General features: G+C 46.4%; 1 protein-coding gene and 1 pseudogene across 2 annotated transcripts in view; one reads left to right on the top strand and one right to left on the bottom strand.

Moving 5' to 3' along the window:
• Positions 1–7185, bottom strand: part of FANCC (FA complementation group C) — a 368220-nt gene that overhangs the window by 57664 nt on the left and 303371 nt on the right. The gene's annotated exons all lie outside the window — the stretch shown is intronic.
• LOC105979714 overlaps positions 2257–7185 on the top strand; it is a 38493-nt pseudogene continuing 33564 nt past the window's right edge.

The following is a 7185-nucleotide window of genomic DNA, read 5'->3' as shown; positions in this document are numbered from 1 at the left end:
TGTGTGATAATGAGGTGTCGATGGGATCAGATATCAGGCATCAAAGACCCAGAAAAAAAACTGATGTCAATATGAATGAGGAGGAATGCAGAGTGGAGCCCCAAAGCCCATCTGTAGACAATTGGACATCCCCTTACAGAAGGGTCACAAGGAAGAGACAAGTCAGTCAGGGTGCAGTGTAGCACCAATGAAACATACAATTTTCCTCTAGTTCTTTAATGCTTCCTCCTACCCACTATCATGACCCCAATTCTACCTTACAAATCCTGCTAGATCAGAGCATGTACATAGGTACAGATAAGAGCTGGAAACACAATGAATCCAGGACAGATAAACCCCTCAGGACCAATAGTGAGAATAGTAATAACAGGAGGGGAAGGGGAAGGTGGAGGGAGAAAGGCAAAACTGATCACAATGATCTACAAATAACCCCTTCCCAGGGTTACGGACAACAGACAAGTAGGTAAAGGGAGACATCAGTCAGTATAAGACATGAAGAATAATAATAATTTATAAATTATCAAGGGTTCATGAGGGAAGGGGAAAAGAAAGAGGAGCTGATACCAAGGGCTCAAGTAGAAAGATATAGCCAGCCCCTCAGAGACCAAGGGAACAGAACAGGGGGAACCTGGCCCTTCCCCCTCCCCATTCCCTCCTTGCCAGCCCCTTTGCCATGGCCTGGATCTCAGGGAGTGGTGGGGCCAGTTTGAAGGAGGGGGAGCAAAAGTGTGTATCTGGGTCTGATTACTGTCCTCCCTGGGGTGACTGTTATAAGGTGGCCTCAGGATAGGCAGGGCCACACCATCTCTGCACCCCAGTAAGGTGACCCCTGCAGTTGCGGCTGCGGAGAGGGTGGCGCTGTGTGATGCTCAGGCATCTCCCCATCCCAAAGGTGGCCTGATGGGATCAGGCAGGGGTTCTTGCTCTGCCCTCCCTCAGGGAGGGGAGCCATGCTAAGACGCCAGCCTCAGGGACTTGGGTTGGGTTCTTTTGATCCTGAGAGCTGTTCTGAGAGCAGAGGACAGCATGGGGCATTGTCAATAAACCAATCTGAGTCTCAAAAAAAAAAAGGATGTATGGATTGTGATAAGAGCTGTATGAGCCCCCAATAAAATGGTTTTAGAATAAAATAATAAATAAATAAATAAAGGTGTCAGATCTGAGGTTAAATCCAGCACCTCCACCTACTACCTGCATGATGTGGGAATGTTGCTTAGTGTTTAGGCCTGTTTTCTCATCTATAAAATGGGCAAATCTCCTTCAGAGTGCTGCTGCAAATGTCAAAGACAAATCACATACAGTGATTTGCACAGTACTTGGAATACAGTAAATGTTTAATGATTACATTTTTACAGCTGTTTGAAACTGGATAAAAACATATTTCATGACATTTTCATATAAAGCGGGCTGTTACCATTCTGTGCAGCTACATTACTAGGTGACAATCTATTTCGAGGCTGTCAGTGAGTTCGGGGTTCTCTTGTCCTCTGGGAAGAAGCATGAGGAGGATATGGTGGAACTTAGGGGCTCCAAGAGGGCAGGAGTGCTGTCCCTGAAGCCCTCCTTTGCTCTCCCTGCTTTTTCAAGGACCCCCACAGACAGCAGGGGCCTTGCAAGGTCAGCTAATGTGTTAACTGTGATAAATAAGAACACTAAAGCCGAGGACACAAAGGTTTCGCATGTTTAACAAGCCTCTCCTGCCTGTTCCATCGCCATAACTTCTCCCCCACAGTAAGACTCTCACCAGCACAGGGGCTATGGGACCCAAGCCTGAGTCACTTTGCTGTGGGCAAGAGGTCCAGGAAACAGGCCAGGGCAGGAAAGGAATAAAGCAGGAAATACAGGGAATAATTTTTAGTGGCTTCTCCTTCTCTATTTTTTTCTTCCCCTCAGCATCACTCCTGCAGACCTAGCCCTACATAAAATTGAGCATAAAACAGGCATCAAGAAGAAGCTGAGGCAAGTGGAAGGACTGTCCCAACAGCCAGCAGAATGCAGGAGAAAAGGAGGGAAGGGATGGCCCTCCCCTGAACCTGTTTCTGATCTTACCTGCCCTGCCTGATCCTCAATCATCCTAACAACCTTGCCATACCAGGAAAGACACCTTTCCCTCACTACCTGCCACACTTTGGGTACTACGACTGAGGGTCTCTCTTCTGGCATTAGTGTTTTATGTTGTGATTTCCATGCCTTGTTCCTTTATTACACAAACTGACACAGAGCTGGTGGTCAGTCATTTAGTCCCTCATTGGTAGCATGGTTACTAAACTTTCCTACAAGGCAGTCGTTCTCAACCTGTAAGTCATGGCCCCTTTGAGGGTTGAACAACCCTTGCACAGGGGTTGCCTGACTCATAACAGTAGCAAAATTATAGTTATGAAGTAGCAACAAAAATAATTTTATGGTCACCACAACATGAGGAACTGTATTAAAGGGTTGTGGCATTAGGAAGGTTGAGAACCACTGCTATAAGGCAATCATTATGCCAAGGGCAAGTAAAATGGATGTGAAGATTACAGCCTTTTTTACCGTATGAGACAGTTTTACCCTGTCCTACGGGGCTGCTATGAGTTGGAACTTACTCTGTGGCATGGACACGAGCATGGGAGGGAGTCCTGGGTGGTGTAAGTGTTTAACACTGGGACGATAGACAAAGACTTGAATCCATCTGGAGGTGCCTCTGAAGGGAGATTTGTGAAAAATCAGCCCTTAAAAGCTCAGTGCAACAGTTCTCTGACATACATGGGTTGCCATGAGCTGGAACCAGTTCAATGACAGTTGGTATAAATCTGGAGTGATGTTAAATATTTTACTTGATTTCTAGTACTTATGACAGCTAACATTATTACCCTTATTTTAAAGATGAGGCCTGATGTCAGAAAGATAGATAGCAACTTGCCCAAGGACGCAGTTAAAAACCAGGTCATTTGATCCGAAGGCCAGTCTTTAGTCATCAGATCAGACAGAAAGCTGTCCCACCCAGGCAGCTCACGGTAGAAGGCGAGTGAGATGAGACTGAGCTCTGTAGGGAGAGCAGTCAGTCAGCTCTCCTTTATGAGCCAGATGCCGGAGCCCTGTGCTCCTATTCTTTGGAATTTTGGGAAGTTTTTTCAAAGTCAAGGCCAGCAGCTAATTTTAGTCACATTAAGGAACCCCTGGAGGAGGGTTATTGCCTAGTATTCAAGGGCAAGTGGAATCCCCCTGGAGACTGGTTAGAGCCTCTGTCACAGAGCCAGCAAGCCCTGAAAAAGGAAGCTCTAGAGTTCACAGGGGAAGCCTAGATGCTGAAGAGATCCCACCTTCGCTGAAATAGCACTGATATCTCTTGACTTGCTTTCATCACACTTTGTCTTTCTCTGGGACACATGTAACATGACAGTGTGCATCATTAGAAAAGTGTTTACTTCAGTGAAAGCTCTTTAGAGTCAGAGACTCTAATTGCCTTGTCCCTTTGAACAGCCATAATGTAGCCCAGGCAATTCATACCAGGGTCATAGCGTATGAGTGACATTCTGCAGGACAAGTTAGAATGTGCTCTGAATCACAGCTCTTAAGTTAAGAAAACTGTAAACATTTCCAAACAGTGAAAATGAGAACAAAACTATTATGCTTTACTGGGTTGAGAATAAAACTTATGTATTTCTTAGTTTAATTTTGAAGCCCTGGTGTTGTATTAATTATGCATTGGGCTTCAGTCCACATGGTCAGCAGTTCACAACCACCAGCAGCTCCATAGGATTAAGAGTGGCCTTTCTACTCCCGTAAAAAGTTACAGTCACAGAAATCCACAGGGGGTTGCTATGAGTCAGCATTGATTCAATGGCAGGGAATATTGAGTTTTAGTGTAATTTTGTAACTAAGTGAAGTAGCTCACATCTTTCAATTCAGATATTTGGTGGGACTACCATTTAGAGAATTGTATTTTGTTTCTCAAACATACTCAACTTGGTGAAGCAGGTACTTGCCCCATTTTCACCAAAAACTAAATAGTAGGTAAAGATATTTGGCCCTCCGCCCACATGGGGGCAAATCAAGAAGGGAGTGTAACAGATCAGTGATGGGAGCACAGCCACGAAGTCTCAAAAGAATCCCAATAGCAGATTTCTAACTCAGGGAGCAGCACTTGGTACCCCATCTGAACTGGTTGGGGCTTACTCACAAGAGGACCACAATTAATGTCTAAAGGGGGGCAATCTTCCAGAGACAGCGACTGCACCGATGTTTCCTGGGGGTCATGGGAGGTGAGGTGAGAGGTGAGCCAATAATGATGGATACAGGGGGAACAGTAAGTGTTGAAAAATTGACGGTGAGGTGTGTGTAGCTTTTCTGGTCATGTTTGATCAATCAATTGTATCTGAAAGGAATTACTAATCGGTGAAGGATGATAAATATGATAGTGGGGTAGGAAGGGGAAAGAGGAAAGAAAAATATGTATATAAATATATAGATATGTGTATTTGTTTATGTATGTATATATATGCAAATGCAACAAGGAAGCAGATGGACTTTGGGGCTCTACTTAAATCTTACTTTAGTAAAAAAAACAGTTTGTTCTAATAATGTGGCTTTGTACAATACCTTCCTGACATGATCGCTGAAGACAAAATGAGTGCATAAGCAAATAAATGTGGTGAAGAAAGCTGATGGTGTCCAGCCATATCAAAATGATATAGCATCTGGGATCTTGAAGGCTTGTTGTTAAACAAGTGGCCATCTAGCAATGAAGCAACAAAGCCCACATGGAAGAAGCACACCAGCCTGTGTGATCAGGAAGTGATGGGAAGAGGTATCAAAAGTTCAAAGTACACGCAACCAAATCAATAGGAATGGGAGTGGATACAATGGAGACCTAAAGTCCACTAGCAAGACAACTGAATAGTCCCTCTCGGAAGGACAACACATGGATGACAAATCCGGGGTGCAGTATACCACTGATGCACCACATAGCTATCCTCTAGTCCTTTAAGATTTCCTCCCCTTACTATTAAGGTCTTTATGTGTTATACCTCATTAATCATGCTAGATTTGTGTTTGCTCATTTGTATATTTAAGAGAGCTCGGTTCATGGTAGACAAGATAGATGACCTGTCAGACAGTGGCAGGAGTAATGGTTCCCTGAGGGTATGGGAAGTGAGTGGGGGGGAAGATGGAGGGGAAGGGGGAGTTGATAGCATTCATAGTTCCTCAGGATTAAGACAGGGGACATTGGGGGAAATAGGAAGCCAATAATCATGAGTACAAAATGAAGAAAATGTCCTAAAATGGATTACGATGATGACTACACAACTCTTCGTAATTTATTCAAACAATTCAATTGTATAGTACCTGAATCACATGCTAAAAAAATGGTTTTTAAAAATCAGAATGTGGAATTAAATTCTTTGCAAGAATGAATGAATCATAGATTCTGAGGCAGGATGTGCCCAATGGGGAATGTGTCAGAGGAGAGGCTTCGCTCACCCAATACCTACATAAACCATATACTGTGTTGTTGTTTTTTCAAATTAGAAAAAAAAAATCAAGTGCTCTCTGTTATCACAGAAAATCTGGATCAATTTTTTTTTTCTTTTTTCTTTTTGTTTCTTCTGGGAGGAGAGAGCAGAGAGGGTGATGGGCAGCAGCCAGCCCGGCCCCCAGAGGCTAGCCCCGCCCGCCTGCCTGCCCCAGCCTTCCACCTCCTCCAGGGCCAGCCAGTACGCTGTGTGGGGGGATGGAGCACCCCAAGCCCAAGCAGACACAGCGGCTGCTGGAGTGACCCCCTTCCCATCCTCAGACATCTCGCACTGGCACTCAATACTATGGTTATGACGGTGGGCAAAGCAGATGGCATCTCAGCCCTCAGGGGGCTCACAGACAAGACACCCACCCACACTGCTTTGAGACAGTGGAAAGTGCAGTGCCCCGGGTCCTGTCTGGCCTCAGCTCACCAAGCCATACTTGCTGCCGCCAAGTCGATTCTGACTCATTGTGAGACCACAGGACCGAGGAGAACTGCCCCTGTGGGGTTTCTGAGGCTGTAAGTCTTTTACGGAAGGAGAGAGCTTCCTCCTTCTCATGCAGAGTGGCAGGGGGGTTTGAACTGCTGACCTTGCCCACTGAAAAACAAACAAACAAAATGCCCCACTGCCCTCGAGTCGATGCCGACTCATAGCGACCGTGTAGGGCACAGTAGAACCAACAGCCCATGAGTTTCTGAGACCGTTCTCATGGTTGGCGCGAATTACCTACTGAACGCGTGGCTTACATACTGGTACCCATAAAGCACACTATCAACCCCTGGAAACTCAAAGGCCAGTACTCGCCTGGTGAGAGAGTTGGGGCGCAGGGAAGATGAGGAGAGGAGAAAGAGTAGAAATGGGAGTGGGATGCATAATGGCTCGCTGGGGGACAGCAATCAATGACATGAGACCAAATGGGTCTGCATTGCTGTGGGGAAAACAGATTCGCACAGTAGACATTTGTCCAAATCACAATAAAAGCCTTAAGAAAAAACCTGATGCCCCATGACAGGAGCTATGGCAGGTTTTGACGCACAAGGATCCTCTAGGGCAGAGCAGAGCTGTCCCTGTGGGTTCCCGAGACTGTCCATCTTGACGGACGTGGACAAGCCTGTTCTCCTGAGGAGTGGCCACCTGGTGGGTTCCCAATGCTGACCCACCTGCTGGTCGGCTGTTCAAGGCGTAGCCCACTGCCACCAAGCCAAAAGTGCCGTGAAGCGAGTGCTCAGAAGAGCCATGTGCACATGCCTGTCCTTGATTGAGTGTGACAGTTTGATCACAGGTGTAAAACATTGAGGGAGTGACCAGGATGAGGCACAGAGACAGGAAGTGGGCACACGCAGTTGGGGGAAAATTGACGCCAGTAGACTTGCTTGACACACAGCTGCCACAAACCTTCAGTTTGTTTTTCTTTTTAAAAAAGGACAAGCGAGGTATGCGTGCATATGCAATGTCTGGAATGGGCAAATCATGGAGATGGACGGAGCCCTGGCGGGGTTCCTGTGGGGCTGCAAACCCCAAGGTCAGCAATTCACACCCACCAGCCGCTCAGTGGGTGGGAGAGGGGGCAGGGGGCCTGGGAGCTGGAGCCCACTCAATAAGGGCCATCTCCTCGGACTCCAGCTCCTTCACCATCCCTAAGCTGCCTTCCTGGCTCTAATTCCCACAAGTCCCATCAAATTCCCTC

This window comes from Echinops telfairi, unplaced genomic scaffold, assembly GCF_000313985.2.
Source record: "Echinops telfairi isolate 266 unplaced genomic scaffold, ASM31398v2 ScPeMD7_27;HRSCAF=92, whole genome shotgun sequence".
In the NCBI taxonomy this organism is placed as follows: Eukaryota; Metazoa; Chordata; class Mammalia; order Afrosoricida; family Tenrecidae; genus Echinops; species Echinops telfairi.
The sequence above is the reverse complement of the archived record's forward strand: the minus strand, read 5'-3'. Positions and strand labels throughout refer to the sequence as shown.